We start from the raw sequence: 17,528 nt of genomic DNA on the forward strand, positions 1-17,528 counted from the left end.
TTTCAGGATTCTGGTTTATTATTTTATGCTTTCCTTCCCCTTTGTTCCTTTCCTGTCACCCTTATTTTGTTTCTCACATCATTCCTCAGGTGTTTGTCTATCCTGAAACTATGCTGAGTTCTTTAAAGAAGTGGCATTTCAGAAGTAATCTGTGAAGAATGACTGCGAGTCAGTTCCAGTCTACCCTTTACCGTTCTGCTCTAGTTACCCGAGAGACAGTATTCCTCTAGCACTCATCTGTAAGTGAGGAGATGAATATCAGCAGTTACTGTGCAGTAGCTTCTGTCAAAACATAGCAGACTATAAAAAGGGCTTATCAAGTTTTTAGAAGACATTTCCTGTAGAAGTATGCAAGAGCAACCCCATTGTTTTCTATGAACTGTTTCCACAAGTAACTGACTCAAGTAAAATGTTCCTTCTGCCAAATGACCTTTACCGTGTTGTAAAAGTGAGCAGCTAAATTAAAGAGAGTATGCTGAAGTTTGTTCCAGGTCAGAGCTGCACCATCAACATCAAATTCATTCTGAATTACTGATATAGAGAATATCCTTGCCTTCTCCTTTCCTATCATCAATCCACTCCACTCTAACAAGTAAAGTCTATCTTTATATTCAAATACTAGCCAGTTGCCCGTCATAAATGACAGTGTGTTTCGGGAAGTGTTTAAATCCCCCTCCCCTCCCCCCCCACTCACCCTTCGGGGCTGGCCATGTAAACAGTCCCGCCACCTCCTCCCCCTCCAGCCTCTGGCTTGGCAGCTCTCTTCCTCCCCCTCACCCACCTCCACCTCCCTGCCTGAGGCAGCAGCAACTCCCTCCCCCCCGGCAGCCTCCGCCGCCACCTCCCTGCCTGAAGCAGCAGTGGGGGCGACAGCTCCCTCCCCCCTCTAGCCACCTCCACCTCTCTGCCTGGGGAGGCAGAACCCACGCAGCCAATCGCTGCCGGCCCTCTCGGCGGCGCATGTGCAGTTGCCCAAAAGTGTTACAGACAGACAGACAGACAGACAGACAGACAGACAGACAGACAGACAGACAGACAGACAGACAGACAAAGCCCTTTATTATATTAGAATATTCCCATTGTACCATGAAATGGTGCAGCTCTGCCAGTGGATGTGCTAGCATTGTCAAGGCTTAGTAGTTTCCAGCATATTAATACTGGCTATATATCTCAGCTCAGAACAGATCTACGCTGTCTGAATGTAGCTAGCCTCTTTGTCTATGTGAAAACTACCATTAGCAGAGTTGCACCAGTGGCAATGTAATGATGGGAAGTTAGGAAAATAACATATAGAGATATCCTGTGTATTCCAGTGCCTAGGCATAATGGCAACAGTTCATAAACCCCTGGATTTTTCTGATTGATCTTTTCTTCGTAACATAAACACATCTATACAGCTCGCATCATTCAAATGAAATTCTTAAGACAAAAACTTCCCTCTTTCTTACACTTTGTCTCTCTTCCTTTCATTCACCCAGTTCATGTAACTTTTGAGGATTTTGTACTGAATGAACCAGAGAGAAACAATTTTATCTAGCACTAAGAAAAAGGTTAAAAAAAAACAAACCCAAAATGGCAGGTAGAGTATCTGGCATGGCAGCTTTCAGTATATAGAGAAGGAAATTGAAAGCAACAGCTGTAATCCATTAAGTCTCAGGACAATTCAATTTGAGGAAAGGGTGGCAGTTTATTTAATGAGAGCTGCATCAGTCCAGAAACAACACCGACAAACCAAGCCCAGTTCATCAAGAGGTTACAAAAGTACAGTACCTCCTTTTCTTCTCTTCCACCCTTACCAAAAATTTAAATAGCAAAATATTTACAGGTCAACCTCATTCAATTCTCAAAGTAGTGGGGGCAAGCTTCTATATACTTATCTGTTATTCCAGACACTTACCTCACTGCATTCATTGTCCAAAGCTAATGTAGAAATAGAAGGACTTCTACACCTTGGCCTTTATAACTTTCCTTCAGAAGTAGATTCCAGATAGAATATGGCCTCTAGTTTAGATTGAACTGTCTCCATATACAAAGAGTTTCAGAAGAATTTCTCTCTACCAGGAGCCCTACCCAGAATTCTTTAGTCCAGTCCATACTTACCATGGGTTCAGGTTCTGCTTTCACTGAGGTAAGTAGGACTTTTGGATAAGTTTCTCTATCTTGCCAAATTATTATAACACTAACTTATGCTCCACTGAACATACAGACAGCAAAATATGGATACCATCCTATTGCAATTCACATCCAATATACTCCAAAAGTGTAAGCTATCCATACATAAATATGAGAAAGCATGGTCTGATGGTTCAGATCCAGAGCAAGGAATCAGGCCATCTGGATTCTCTTCCTCATTCTGGTATATTGTATGTACATGACACACTACCCCTCGTGTCTCACTTTCCTCATTTTGAAAATATGGCTATATACTCATGTGCTGAGAATTTCATCATTTCCGGGATGTCATAGATTGGCCACTAATATTAAATTTAAATGTTGAGAGTTTGTTTCTGGAAAATCAGGCAAACTGAATCCTTGTTTACCTCCCCCTAAAATGAAAAAAAACACTTGAATTAATTATACCAGTTTTACGCATCTCTGGTGGAAAGCAAATGCAAGCTTGAAAAAATGTTGCAATTTGACTTGGACCATTAAGGCATTTGGTTCAGCTATTAAACATTTATTTTCCCATATCAGATGAAGACTTGAACATCTAGGGTTCATCCCCACATGCACGGGCATGCAATTACCATGGCACAAATTTGTGCCACTGCTTTTTGCCACTGCACATGCCCCTGCATGTGGGCTTGGTTTAGGACACATTGTCCCAGGTAGGGTAGGGGAGGCTGAGGCCAGCATCTATGCTGTCCCCAGCAGCCTTATCTGGGGTCCTGCGGGCCTTTTGGGGCAGCAGCAGCAACAATCCAGCCACTTGGAGCCTGGTCGTCAGCTAAAGCATGGCTCTGGCTGCCCAGTATCTGTTACTGGTGGCACACGCTGCTGCCACACTGTTTTTTGTAGCGGTTTTTTTGTTTGTTTGGGTTTTTTTTTTTTTAAAACACTGGGATCTCGCGGTGTCAAATTCTGGTGCCGTGCTGCAAATCTGCAGCACAGTAAACAGGTGCACATGTTCTACATGTGGTTTGTGACACTGCAAACCACATGTAGTGTGCTTGTCAGGACACACCCCTATTGTCCCTAAAACAAGAATATCAAAAACCTGCTCTCATTTAGAGCTGCAAAAATATTCACAAAAAAACTTTGTTCAGTCAAAAGACATGGATTCTCTTGGATATGGGTATTTATGTCTTTATTAGCTTTTCACATTTGTATAAGCAAGATTTTAATAAGAATATTTAGTAGAGGTGCACCGAGACATCAGTCCAATATTGGATCAGTACTAATATAAAGAAAACTGGCTGTACTGGATATCGGCCTGATGGGACCAATAATTTAGCTGATAATTGCCCATACTGTGCACAGCCACAGCACACCCCTCAGGCAGCGAGGAGCAGAGCCAGCAGTGTGGAGAGATGCCTCCAGCTAGTAACCTGGGTGGTGGAAGGGGATGGGGGAGGGAAGGGGCATGGGGGAGCAGATCAACACCCCCCACGGTGAGGGAGGGGGCAGGGGCAGGCACTGCCCAGCCAGGGTGGGGGGTACATGGAGGGCTACAGCCAGGGCTGCGCTGGGCTCTTCTCAGCTGGGGCTGAGCTTGGAGCAGGCGCCGGTGGTGCTGGGAGGATGCTGCATCCACCCCAAAGTTCACCGCCGCTCCACTCCCAGTGCCACTGCCACCAGCCACCTCCCGGCTTTTCCTGGTGCATTGGTGGAGGCAGGGAGTTGAGCTGCGGCTGTGCTGAATGGATGGTAGTGGCGGTGCTAGGAGCAGAGCAGCAGCAAAATTTGGGGTGGATGCAGCATTCTCCCAGTGCCTGCTGTGAGCCCAGCCCCTACCCAAAAATGCCCCATGCAGGCCCAGTTGCAGCCTGCCCCCCACTCTGTGCAGATTTGGGAACATGCCCCACCCCCCCATTCCATTCCAGGGTGCAAACAGCAGCAGGAGAGGCTCCCCCCCGCACAAGCCACAGCTCTGGGCCCCCCACATCCCACCATGGGAGGGCCTGCCCCTGCCCTCTTCCTCACTGCAGGGGGCATTGATCAGCCCCCCAACATCCCTTCCCTCCCCTTCCACCACACCAGACTTACCAGCTGGAGGCAGCTGTATCAGAAATCAGATTGGTATCAGCTGATATACCTCCTTAAATATAAGCTATTGATATCAGCCCCCCAAAATCTCTATCAGTGCACCCCTAATATTTAAAAAAAGAAACCTTAGCAAAGACTTGCTCCAGAACTTGTATGCAACTGTCTTGAAAGCAGTGTATAAGTCAGTGATCCAGATAGAGAGTAGAATCAATAGCACATGACTTAAGTGACCAGCTTCACAGCATGAATACTCAGCAAGAACTTTGGCAAGGAGTTCACAAGTTATCTCCAGCTGGCAATGTTTCCCTAAACTATTTATCAAATAACTGTGGAAACCTTTACTTCTATGCAAAGATGACTCATGAAAAGACCTAATTTCATAGGTAAATTCTGAAACTTGAAAATATTACTTCTGATCTGAAATGCTGTTCCTTTCCCTTATCAACAGAGGCCTTCTCTTTGAGCCTTCACTTAAACAGTACCTTCTGGTCTCACGTTCAGTCAGGACACATTCATCACTCCACCATGGAGCAGAGGTGGGCAAAATGGCAGATCCGGCTGGCAGACAGACTCCATTTCCCAGCAGTGTGACTGAGGCTGGTTCCCATGGAGACTCCGGCAGCAGCCACGCTGTGATAGCGCAAGGCCGAGTTTCTGTGGAGACCGGCCCCAGCAGTGCTGGCAGGGCATGCGGCAGGGTGCAGAGCTGCTCTGGAACCCAACTGGGATCTTGTGGAAATGACAGCATAATCCAGAGCCAAGACAGATCCACAATCTGCAGCCTTTACGCTCCAGGCAGGGGCATGCAGGCAGCAGATCGCGGCTTTGCCCCATCTCCCTGCACCGATGACAGCGTGGTCTAGAGCCATGATCCACTGCCTGCACACCCCTGCCCGGACACGCAGACTGCAGATCACGGCTCTGCCCTGGCTCTGGATCATGCTGTCACCACCACAAAATCCCTGCTGGGCTCTGGAGCAGCTCCAAGCCCTACTGCAGGCCTGGTGGGGGGAAGCTTGGGGGAGCTATAGCCACCCTGAAATTCCCCATAGCTCTCCATAGCCACTTCTCCCAGTGACACCGCCACCACTGCTGCCCCACATAGACAGCAGCAGCTGAGCCTGCCCTGCTCCTGCCCACAGCACAGCCCTCCCTCAGGCCCCACACCAGGAAGAGGCTGGCACCACTGCTGCCTGCTAGCGCTGCTGGGGCCAGTCTCCATGGAAACCCTGGCCCCACACTATCACAGCATGGCTGCTGTTGGGGTCTCCATGGAAACCATCCCCAGCCACGCAGGCAGAGGCTGCTAGGAAATGGAGGCCACTGCTGGCTGGATCTGACCCGTGGGCTGGACTTTGCCTGCTCCTGCTGTTGAGGGTTCAAATGTGTTATTTTCCCCCCTTGGCATTAATCTCCTGCCCTACTTCCTACTAGAAAAGATTCTCAAAATTTTTGTTTCCAGAGACATTTAGCATGACTGGTTTTGGCATCAGAATTATTAGCTTCTTTCCCACCCCCTTTTTTCGGTATTAGGTAACATAAACTGGTTTGTTCAGCTGAGACTTTTAAATTGTATTTTAATCTTGTTAAAATATTATTTGAAATGCTGTGTGGTTTCCTGGTCTAATTATAAAGACATTGTGACAGAATATCTGGGTTTTGCTTTACCAACTAGGACTTCTTGGTCAAGTTATTTAGACCCAGATTCTCAAAGGTATTCAGGTATCATTTAGTCCCAGCCTCCCCTCTCCAAGGATCATCACCTTTTTGTGGTGGAGAGGCTTGCGTGTTCCAATGACCCCGAGAGCGATGCCGTCTGCAGCTCACACTCCTGGTAGAGCCACCCATGGCAGCGAGGTCAAGGGGGAGGTTCTAGACAAAAATGATCCAAGAAGTCCACAACAGCAGAGCAAGGCTGCAGCCCCAATGGCTGTGAAAGCAGAAGAAGGCTCCAATGGAGAAGTGACCCCAGTCGTCATGGCTCACCATGCCACTGAAACTGGCCGCCAACTGCCAAGACCTTGTGGGCCCGACTTTGCACCGGAGTCCCCACGCTAAACATGCCACACGCAGACTTCCATCAGGTCCAAAAGCCTTGTCAATCCTCCATCGCCACAACAGGGTCAGGGCTGTGATACCTGGAGGCCTCCAGCCAAGCATCTGCACACAGGCGGCAGATGCGTAATGGGTGTCGGGACAGGGTTGTCCTTCCACAACTGAGAAGTCCTTTATAGGATACCCTCTGGTCACCCCAGTGGGGAGGGAGCTATAAAAGGTGCCCCCAAAAATGCAACAACATGCCCCCATTGCCAAAGAATGTGTGTATCCAGAATTGGGCTCCTCAGTCACCTGAGGACTCATCAAGCCTGAAGGATGTCATCCTCAACTCCGAGGGACTGCCGCTGCCACCACCGCTGACTCCCAGCCTCCCATTCAGTGGGAGGCAAGTGCCTAAATCGCTTTAAGTATCTGGGCCTTAACTTTCTTTGGTCTCTTTGCACATCTCTAAGACGTATGTTACAGTGCACCCCTAACCAACAGCTAAGTTTCATTACAGTGAGACTTCCAGAAGCTTTTCGTATTCACCTAAAGAGAGGCAAGTTCTGCCAATGATTTAAATTGGAGTGAAGCTAGGCCAACATTCCCTGCTTTGGAAAATCCCAAGTTAACTTTTTTTTTTAACTTAGTTCTTCATCTCAGTATTCTGCAGGAGTGAGTGATCAGGTTTAAGTATCCAATCTGTGGGTAGGTAAAAAATAGCTGCATATTGTGTTAGCAGGTTTTTCGAGTGCATCTAAAACAGTTGCATCAAAAATGTAAGAAACAAACAAGCTATCCCAAAATATAGCTTTTGGGGTGCACTTTTTAACACGGAATCATTTGCAATGAAAAGTGGTGAGGAGAAACAATATGGACAAAGGAGTCAGATTGTTTTTTCTAGAAATATTAGCAAATGAGTCATGAAGGGCACTTATGCACATGCAGGGAGCCTGCTCTGATGCGCTGGAAATCCAGCACAATGGAGCAGACTCAGTTAAGTCTGCTGGAGCATGTAAATTGATGCGCTCTGGCAGCCTCATGTGTCAGGTGTATCAGCAGTACAGCACATCTCTGCACTGAGAAAATGGCAGTGGTATGCTTTGAAGTAAAACATGAAGTAAAACCCCACTGCCATTTTCTCAGTGTGGGCATGTGCTGTGTTGCTGATACACATAGCATGCAAGTGCGTTTAATAAGCATAGCTCGCTAATTAAAAGCGCCCGACGCCGTATCAGAAACACGTATAAAAATGCCTAATGGACAGTTTCACTTCCTACTGCTTTAGTGTTCAGTGTGTGACCCAAAAATAAACTGAAACAATTTTTGGTAGATTTAGCAGATAAATATTTAAAATATAAATACAATCTATTTTAAGTATTTTCTATTAACTTTAAAAAAAAAAAGCCATTGCTTTTTCTGAAAAGCTTGAAAGCTAAGGACACAAGAGATCTCCTTTAGCATGTACATGAAATGTTTGGTCAACTAATTCATTCAAATCCAATTCAAATATAATTTGACATAATCATATTGTGTGGCCAAAACCCTACTGGCCTGGTTTTCAGAGGTACAGAGATCACTGGCTTTAATGCTCAATACCTATACAAACAAATGAGGCCATTTGTTCTCAGTTAGCTATGATCATATTGAGGAGAAATGAACACTTAATTTCCTGAATACTTTTTATGAAAACTTAGAGGAGAAATGGAATATAGCATTTGCCATATTGCAGATTCTTGTTTCATCAAGTCCCCCATCCTCCTTTCACTAGAAAGCAACAATTGCATATATTTTGCCTATTTTTATTTGTGTCATCATATCCCCTTGAGATCCCAACTGAGATCAGGAACTCATTGTGCCAGAGTGCAATCTAAACAAGCATGAGGTTAAAAGGGAAACAAGAGCAAAGAGTTCCAGTCACTCAACAGGGTACTGGGAAAAGAAAACCTATGGCCCATTTTATTGCCCCATCTCGTAACTCTCAGGCTGTGATAACAATGGAATAATATCCATGAGTGTATGAAAAAAAAAAAAAAAAAAAAAAAAGTCTTCCTCAATCCTTCTGTTTCATCACCTTCCTTGTCTCATTCACTTCATTTATTTTGCATAACTCTTTCCAATGCTTTTGATGACACCTGCTAATTATCCAGTAAACCAGAGATGATTAAACCTGGTTCAAAAAGTCTAACGGGAATGGCCCAAGAGTCTACATCCCTCTAACCTCCAAAGCTAGCAACAGAACGAAAGACAACAAACTCACTAGGACACTTTAAAAACAAAACAGAACAAGTAGTAGCGACTAGAGATAGGACAAGAGGGAGATGGCAATGGAGACTATGTCCACTAATTGCGTGCCTTGTCTTACACCCATCTGCTAGACAATGTTTTCCTTCAGGTTGTATAAACACATGCTGATTTGCATTCTAATTAGAACACTCCAGCATGGCCACACCATCACCTGTATAAGAACCTGAACATTTTTTAATGGCCACAGAGGCACTTTATCTAAGCCTTATCAAATGAGGTTTAAAGAGTCCTGCAGCCATTTTTAAACTTGTAGGGCCTTGATACACATGATGGGGAGGCATTTTAATTAAAGAGGCTCTTTAGGACCCACTCTAATTAAAACGTTCCCCCACCCTTACCTGTGAGCATTTGTATAGGCAGCCAAAAAATTGCTTTGCCTCCAATCTAGCCTCTAATACTCCAATTAGCATGCACTTTCCTTCTCTTATTTTTCCTCCTGTTTCTTCTAGATCTCCTTCTTTTCTCTCATATAGGAATGAAACAGATACGAAAAGGTTGTTTATTGTCCTTCTGGCTCATCATACTCCCAGCATCAAAAAAATCAATGGTTAAAGCCACTGTAGTTTCCTACAAGAGGCAGGTCACATTTAAAGAGGCATCATCATGTTGGTCTAGCCTCCAATGCTTAGGTTGTGTGAAGAAGATTTTGGAAAAATATACGGGTCAGAAGTAGATATGATTACCTTAAAAGTTCCATTAAAATTGGGTTGTTTGTTTCCTTTGACTTTGGAAATTTACCTGCCAAATTTACAAACCATACAGTGCACCAGAGCCACCGTGGAAGAGTGAAATGCAAATAAAACTGCCTTAGCAGGGAATGTAGCAAAGCAGAACTTTGCAGTCCCTTTTTTACCATATTCTGTTTTCACGGTCTTCAGGCTCTGATGCTTGATGCCTATAATATTATATTTAGAGGTTTGCGCTTTTGGGAATTGACTTGTAAGTAAAGTAGATATTATATTATAACAATGATCCAAGGGAATGGCAAGGGTTAATTGGTTTCAAAAAGCCTGTTTGTGACAAAGTTGCCTTCAAGGCCCACTGTGTCTGGAACCAACAGATACAGTGTCTGAGGCCAACAGACAAGCTGGCATACACAGGCTGTGAAACCGAAGACATGTACCACACCATTCCATAACATGAGATAAGGTAGCATTGGGTGGCAGTGCCCAACTGCAGAGTCCCTGGGATTTCCAGTTTTGGTGAACAGACCAAATTAGGAGGACCACTAAATAACCATATTAAGATGTGTGCATGTGATGGGCCTGTTGGAACAAAGAAATATTCTGACAGGACAGAAGATGGACAGCATGATGACAGGGAAACCAATCAACAATACCCGGGAACGATGAGTCATCAGAGGGGACAAAAGATAAAAAAGAAAGGATTTTCAGAGCAACAGAGGGAAACATGCAGCCACCATGGACAGAAGGCACATCACCAGCCCATCTCACCCACCTACTGTGGCGGGGTGGGCCTTGGCCCTCGACCACCAGGCTGTTGACATCTGGCATTCAGGAAAGAACCTCAGGGTGAAGCTCATCTACCTTCCCTGTGTGACAGCTCTAGACTGGTAAATATAGAACTGGGGTAGGTTATTTTGTTTGCCTCGCCTGAATTATTCTTATCTGCTATACCAATAAAATGTTGCCTATTTTCAAATGGACAGGTTGTGGTCAGGCTGAGGGTTTGGTTCTGCCTGGAACAAGGTAGCTGGGTCATAAATCCAGTGCCAACAATGCTGTGATACATGAGGGTGCTTCTTTGTGCTCACATAAGCCCCCTTGACTTGTCAGGTAGACAGGCAGGCAAGTCCTCCAGGGGTTAAGCATACAGAAATGGGGCCTTAAATGTTAATAGTGGTCAGGCATTGGAACAGAATACTTAGAGAAGCTGTGGAATCTCCATCCCTGGAAATTTTCAGTAGCAGGTTAGAGAGACACTTGGATGGGACGGTTTAGTCAGGAATATTCCTGCCCTGAGTAGGGCCCTGGACTCAATAATCTCACACAGTTTCTTCCAGCCCTGCTTTCCTATGATCTGTAGGGACATTACAATTTTCTTTTTTTTCTCCATGAAGCTTTTACTACTGCCTTTTAGGATTATTACTTGTATTGAAAAGCACAAAGGAGCCTCAGTTGAGGACCAGAACCCCACTGGGCTAGGCACTGGACAAAACAGATTAAAAAGCTGGTTCCAACCTCAAAGAGTTTGTCACCTCAGCACTCACCACATGCACCTCACCATGTACCTCTACCCTCATGGAAAGAATTCTGGTTCTAAACTTCTACTGTTCTCTTCAGTATCTCCAAGTGCGTTGTTTAATTGGACACTTCTTTCCTACATGCAGGTTACTGCTGTCAATGTCAGAGGCATAACTATCAGTTTTTGCTCCTTAGGCAAACCCTGCTAGAGAGCTCAGGGAAGGAGAGGGGAAGAGGGGAGATGCTGCTGAGTGCCAGAGAGGACTCAAAAAAGTCCCCGGCTGCTACTGCTACAACAAGTGGTTCCTACTACAGCAGCAGTACAATGTATGTGCATCTAGCTCCATAGGTGCCAACTTTTATTTTTGCTGGGGGTGTGTAAGATGATGGACCTGTGGAAAGTTTTATGCATTTCAGGTGACAGTCCTTTTCCTGAGAGGGGTCGGGCTTCTTGGGCAACCACATACTCTGCTCCTCTTCCAGCTGTTACTGCTACAACAGCAGTGTGGGACTGCTGCTACTGCTGCCAGGACATAAAATCCCTGGAGGGATCATTATTTTGGTGCCCCCTACTAAATTGGTTCCCATGAGTGATGCCCCACTCGCCCAAACCCAGTTACACTACTGGTCAATATGCAGGCATATTGTAGTTATGGAACAATAACACATACATGATTCAAATGAATAAACCTTTGAGTTCACTGAAATGGGAACAGTGTGTGTTCCCACAAGATGAATATCATGATTTAGATCACATATTCTGTCATGAAAGAACCATGGGCCTGACTCATTTCCACTAAGGCTCCTTTACATCATTCTGGTAGCATAAAGGGTGTTAGAGTGCACTCTCTAAGAGCCCTTTATACTGCCATGCTGGAGTAAGGGGACTTCAGTATAAAGTGAACCAAGCCCCGCAACTTCCTCTGTTTTGTTGTAGGCTGAGCTTGTTGCTGGTGCTTAATTGACCTTTTTGTGGATTATAAGAGTGCACCTTGTCACTTGTCCTGGAAAGTATTCCTAGATGTATGAAAGGGTCTTAATAAAAAGACTTCAACAGCAGACTCTTCAGCAGAAGGGACTTGCAGCCTTCCACCTCTCACAGAGATGCAGTCACATATACCCAATTGAATGATACGGTTACATTTTCACTGAGCTGCAGAGTTTGTCTATGCCTTTCCCTAACCATGTAACAATTAGGGATGGCTAAAAAGCTTGACTCTCAGAAAATCTCACACTCCATATAAAAATGCATGTCTCATTTTTTGGTCTCAGTTAGGATGAAAAGTATTTACATTTATGATCACTCAGACCTACCCAAAGGATAGCTATGATTCACTTAGCTATAGTGGACACAGGTTTTAAATGATCGTGAACAATATAGCTTGCAATTTAAGGTCCCAGTCCTACAAATACATACCCAAATACTCATATGGATACCTAACTCTCTTACCCTGAGAAATCCAATGGCATTTAAGCTGAGCAATAGGCTTGCTGGATTGGTGCCCACGAAGGACTGCATCTTCCACATTACCTGATTTACACGTGCTTGAAAAATGTTGTTGCTCTAAACTTGCAACATTATCAGTTACCAGCTTTAACACAAGATCATGAGATCTTGTTTTAGTCAAGGGCAGAACAAGGTCAGGCTGCAAAACAGCTCTTTCCCACTTTAATACACCTTCATTCCCCTGGCTGTTACCAGATCTCCAAATCAGACTCAAGCCACATGCAACTATGAACCAGGAAGCCAGGACTCGAGGTGAAACTCTCCTAGCCCCAGGAGTTAAGTCACTTGGAAAATACAGTTTCAGTTTGAAGCCTGTGGAGCTGCCCACAGAACCGAGATGATGCTCTGTTTGGTGGCCTGAGTATGCCCTCGAGAACTCAACACTGACTGCCACAAACACCAGCAGGAACTCAGATGAGATGATGCTGCAACCCCTGTAGAATAGCAAATGAGTTTGTAATGGCAGAAACTGTCAGGGTCACCATGACTTGAGGACTGATAACTGTGGACAGAATTAATGGATTATTAGCAGGGATCCTGGTTTGCCCTGATTAAAAAAATTGCAAATTCTCTGATAAAAACTCCAAAATCTGTTATTAAAATTAAAGGTCCCCCACAGCCCCCCACCCATGCCCTGCTGGTGTCCCCCACTCCCCCCCCAAAGCACCGCCCCCAGCCCTGCTGGTTCCCCTCACTTCCCTGCCCACAGCCCCCCCCAGACCTGCTGATGCCCCTCACTTCCTTCTCCAAAGACCCCAACACTGCTCATGCCCCTCACTCCCCCCCCAAAGCCCCCTCCCATCCCTGCTCATGCCCCTCACTCTCCCCACAACAGCTGCCCCACCCTGCTCGTGAGCCTTGTCCCCCACCCCCAGCCCTGCCGGAGGGGGCCCACAGCTGCCAGGGCTATGGGGCCAGGTCCACAGCTTCCTTCCCCCAACAGAAGGCAGAGGCTGCTGCAGCAGCGGCTCCCCCACTGCTGCTGCAGGCTCAGGTTGGGGCAGGGGCAGTGCCAGCTCCCAGTCCCCCCCAGCCCTGCTGGTGTCCCCAGCTACAATCCGCAACCCCACAGCCCTGCCAGAGCGGGCCCCCATGCCCCTGCAAGCCCCAGGCTTCAGTAAGCCTGAGCTGAGCGGTGGCTGACTGAGAGCCTCAGACCCCACCCTTCGCCTTACTTCCCTCCCACTCTGGGCAGGGCTGGGGGTTTCCTGCCCCTTTTGCAATCAGCTTTTGCAGTCTGGAAGTCTGCCAGCCTGCAGAGCTCTGTGCAAAAGGGGGAAATCTATGGGTTTGTCTGCTAAAAGGGAAAATCCATTTTCTCTCTGATAAAATAGGGAAATCCATGATTTCTCTGTTTTTCTATGGGAAATGGAAAACCCAGATCCCTGATTATTAGAAAGGAAAACAATCTTGTACTTTAAGGCACTGATCTGAAGTCAGAAAAATATGGCCATACCACGGTCCTTTTTATCAAGTTGTTTGTTTGTTTGTCTGTTTTTTACCAAATGGAAAATGTATTTGTTTTTACTATTAAAAATAATTTCATGGCAAAAATTCAAGAAAATAAAAATTTCAACCAATTTTGTATTTCAGACAGACAGTACTTGTCTGTCTTTTGACAGAAAAGAGAATCTTAATTTTCCCCAGAAAACAGAATCTTGTTTAACTGAAAATCCAATTTTCTGTCAAATAAAGGCAGTTTCAGATATGGATCCACTCTTGAGTGTATCCAAAGGAGTTGCAGTGGCACAGTCGCATCCCCTTTTCAGACCATGATGCAGGAGTGGCAGCCAGGACTTTTTGGCTAGGGACAGAAATTACACATAAACCGGTGTAAGTGATCGGAAACTGGTTCAAATCTGTAAGACAACAGATGTTCAGTGCACATAAACTGCTTTCAAAATAACTGAAACTGATTTAAGATAAACCTGGATGGATGTAGTATCAGATTTAACTGATTTTGGTTAAATCAGTTTATTGAACTTCTGTCCCAAAACCCCTTCAGAGTCAAGTTAACTCAGTCCCCCAGCATCCAAGGATGCTTTGCACCTCTCACACACGCACACACACACGCCCCTGCCCTTGCTGGATGGGTGATCTAGTCTTGGCCCAAGCTGTCTGCTGCAGCTGAGCAGGGAGGCGTACTCTAGCACCTTCCCCCTGGCTACTGGCCTGGGCTACTGCAGGCATGTGGCTGCATTTCTGGAATCAAAAGTGAATGTCTTTTCACTTGCTTTTCGGTTTTATCTACACAGCTTAGACTAACCTGCAAAGATTGAATTGATTCAGCCTTGGGCTTTTTGACTGTCTGCACTTAGCCGTTAGGTCCCTGAGGCAAGTAAGAATTCCCATCCCATTCCCCTCTGTGCTCAGCAGCATGTCTTTCCCCCTCCCATTCACTGCCCCCAGGTGACCCAGGAGCAGGGGGCGTTCTAGAGCTGGAGTGGGGCAAGAGAGGCTCTGGAGTGGGGATAGCCAAAGTGAAGGCCAGGGAAGGGGAGGTGCTGCCGAGCACAGAGGGGAAGGTGCTGAAAGCAGGAAGGGGAAAGGATTCTTATCTGATTTGAGCACTTAATCAAAAGCCCCCAGCTGCTGATCCCATGGCATGATATTCCTGCCCTGGTTGGGGGAAGGCTGAGAACGAAGCATGCAGGCACGTCTCTGGCTCTAGTCAGTGCTTCTGCACTCTCTTTACAAAATTCTGGGCCCACTTATGGCTACAGTTCCAAGTTTTGCCACAACTTGCCCATGCAACTCAATTCATCTCTCTGTGCCTCCATTCCCAACTGTATGGTGGGCTTTTTCATCCAGTCTTTTTTCTACCCTTTATAATTCTTATCTGCTTAAACTGCAAACTCTTCAGAGAAGCAACCGTCTCTGGTTACCAGTATCTACACTGCCTGGGCACAACGGAGTCCCAGCATCTGATGGTGTCTTTATATGCTTTTGTAATATTAAGAGTTCATTAATAATAATAATGAGCATTCCTACAGTACTATTTACAGTATTTTTATTTGAGCTACTTATGCACTGATAGAGAGATTAAAGAGTATCTACGCATCATTTTAAAAATGAATGGAAATTATGCCACCCTATTCCTCAGGATTAGTTCAGTACATTTCATAATGCTTCCAGAGCACTGTAGCATACGATCAGTGTCTCTTCAGGAATCATCTGTTCATTGGTCATGTCCATAGTATATTCTTCTGTACAGTACACATGCTCTGACATTGATAAACAGAAATGCAGCAACCTACATAACAAAGTCCTGCTCTTGTTTCAAATATTATACCGAAAGCATCATCGTTTATTTAAACATCCCTAGACTGCAGGACCAGATTGTTTAAAGTCCATCCAAAAATGCTCTGAATAGTATATCTCAGTGCAATTCTCTCTCTCCACCATCAAAATACACTGACTGCCTTTGACAAACATTTACCAGTGTGCTAGATTGTCCCTCAAAACATACATTAGGATTTGCTAAAATCCTATAAAATACACAAGTTTCTAGCCAAAAGAGTCTAGGAAATAAAAACATACCAGGCAACAGCATAGGTTTGAGGCCTACACTATCTGGCTACATCAAGGATTAATCTGCAGCAGGGTAAAGCTGTATGCGAAACAGATTAGTTCAGTCAGCAATTAAATGCTGGAGCTTACCCTACCAACAGCATTCAGTAAAAACCAGCATTCAAGGACAAAATATGGTTCCTCCTTAAGGCATACAGTCTCTCCAAAATGCTGCATATATCAGCTGCTAACATTTCTGGGACTACAAACAAGCAAGCTGTGTCACAGCTGGCTAAATATAGTGCAGCCTATGTTGTCTTAATACTGTCTGTGCCATCTAAATTACTTGATACGGAGTCACAGGGGGCTATTTTTCCCTTGAACAACACTGTGACTAAGAGAAATCCCTCAGCTGAGGGGATTTTAAAAGATGGAGGCCCTCATGCGAATTTGGAATGTGAATAAAGGTTTATTATTTTCCATTCCTACAGGCCTGTGTAGTAATATGGGTCAAAAATCAAGAAGTAGTAATAATTCCTCTTTAAAAGTCTCATTAATCTAAACATAATACTGTGTACGAGATGTCCCTTAGATATGGGAGTTTAGCATCAGAAAAACAATTGACATTACCACCACTGCTGTTGTCTCTGCTTTCACCTCTCTGAACAGCCTTGTTTGCGGCTGTCTTAACAACAAGGCAAATGTATTTTAATATACATTTTAGATTCTTTCTATTCTGAACTGAAACATCATTTTCCCATAAGGAATACAGTGCTATATTGATCTCAGAATATCAGCATAGACAGTTCTGAAGGTCAGTTTGACAACATATGTTCTGAAAAGACTGAGAATCTGTATTTGATAATAATATTTAAATTCCTAAACATATACCTCATTTATATTTCGATAGCAAGCAGACATCCACTCAGCTATCACAGCATATCATTATTCTTGACACTTGAAAACATCCTCTTATTTTTCTTTACTAAAGGTAATCTGCTCAGATGATGAGACAACATTCATTAACAACACAAACATTTTGATATGTAAGCAAAGCTTCAATTGAGCTAGCCTCAATATTCTAGGTATGTGGAAAGGGGGATAGCTTTTCGGTTATACAGATGCTAAATGCACAGCTTGCCACTTATGAAATTCAACATCTTAACTTACCATCAAACAGCAATATTTGATGCACTGAAATAAAAAACAGGGTTCACTGCAATCTCTTTCCTCCAGCATATTATATAACAACAGGTTTTTTTTTAAGCTGCGGTTTTTGCATCACAGATACAGAATGCAGGATGCATTTTTTTTAAATGGTTACTGAGCACCATGTATTTAATTATGCACCATCTTATTCTTTTTCCATTATACACAGTTCCATTTAGTTTTTCCCTTACCTTTATTTTCAGATTGCTTCATTCTCTTCTTCCTCTTGCTGCAGATCAGCCGGAAGCCCACGCTGATTTGTGAAACGCTGACTTTTGATTTGTCATTCACGGCCAGTCATAGGTCACGGAGGCTACGTCCATCAAGCAGGGGTACCGATGTGCAATAATTGTACGTAAGTGTGTATGGTACTGGGTTATAGTTGAGATTATACAGAATCGGAGAAGGATGAGGATGTAAGCAGACATAACACACTTCCTAAAATGTGGCATGGAGTAGGATCTGGAGTCAAAGGATTTTCCCTTAAATCAATTCTGCACCAAGTTCGTTTGTTTTTTTTAAATCAAAATCCCTTGGACCAAATTCAG

At 44.6% G+C, this 17,528-nt stretch overlaps 1 protein-coding gene across 1 annotated transcript in view; it reads right to left on the bottom strand.

Annotated features, from left to right (window-relative positions):
* DNAJC6 (DnaJ heat shock protein family (Hsp40) member C6) overlaps positions 1-17,186 on the bottom strand; it is a 102,911-nt gene extending 85,725 nt beyond the window's left edge. Inside the window, exon 1 of the mRNA XM_025212541.1 lies at positions 17,172-17,186. The gene's annotated coding sequence lies outside the window, so the exon portion shown is untranslated. The remainder of the gene's footprint in view (positions 1-17,171) is intronic.
* Between the last annotated feature and the right edge of the window lie 342 nt (positions 17,187-17,528).

This window comes from Alligator sinensis, unplaced genomic scaffold, assembly GCF_000455745.1.
Source record: "Alligator sinensis unplaced genomic scaffold, ASM45574v1 scaffold982_1, whole genome shotgun sequence".
NCBI lineage: Eukaryota > Metazoa > Chordata > Crocodylia > Alligatoridae > Alligator > Alligator sinensis.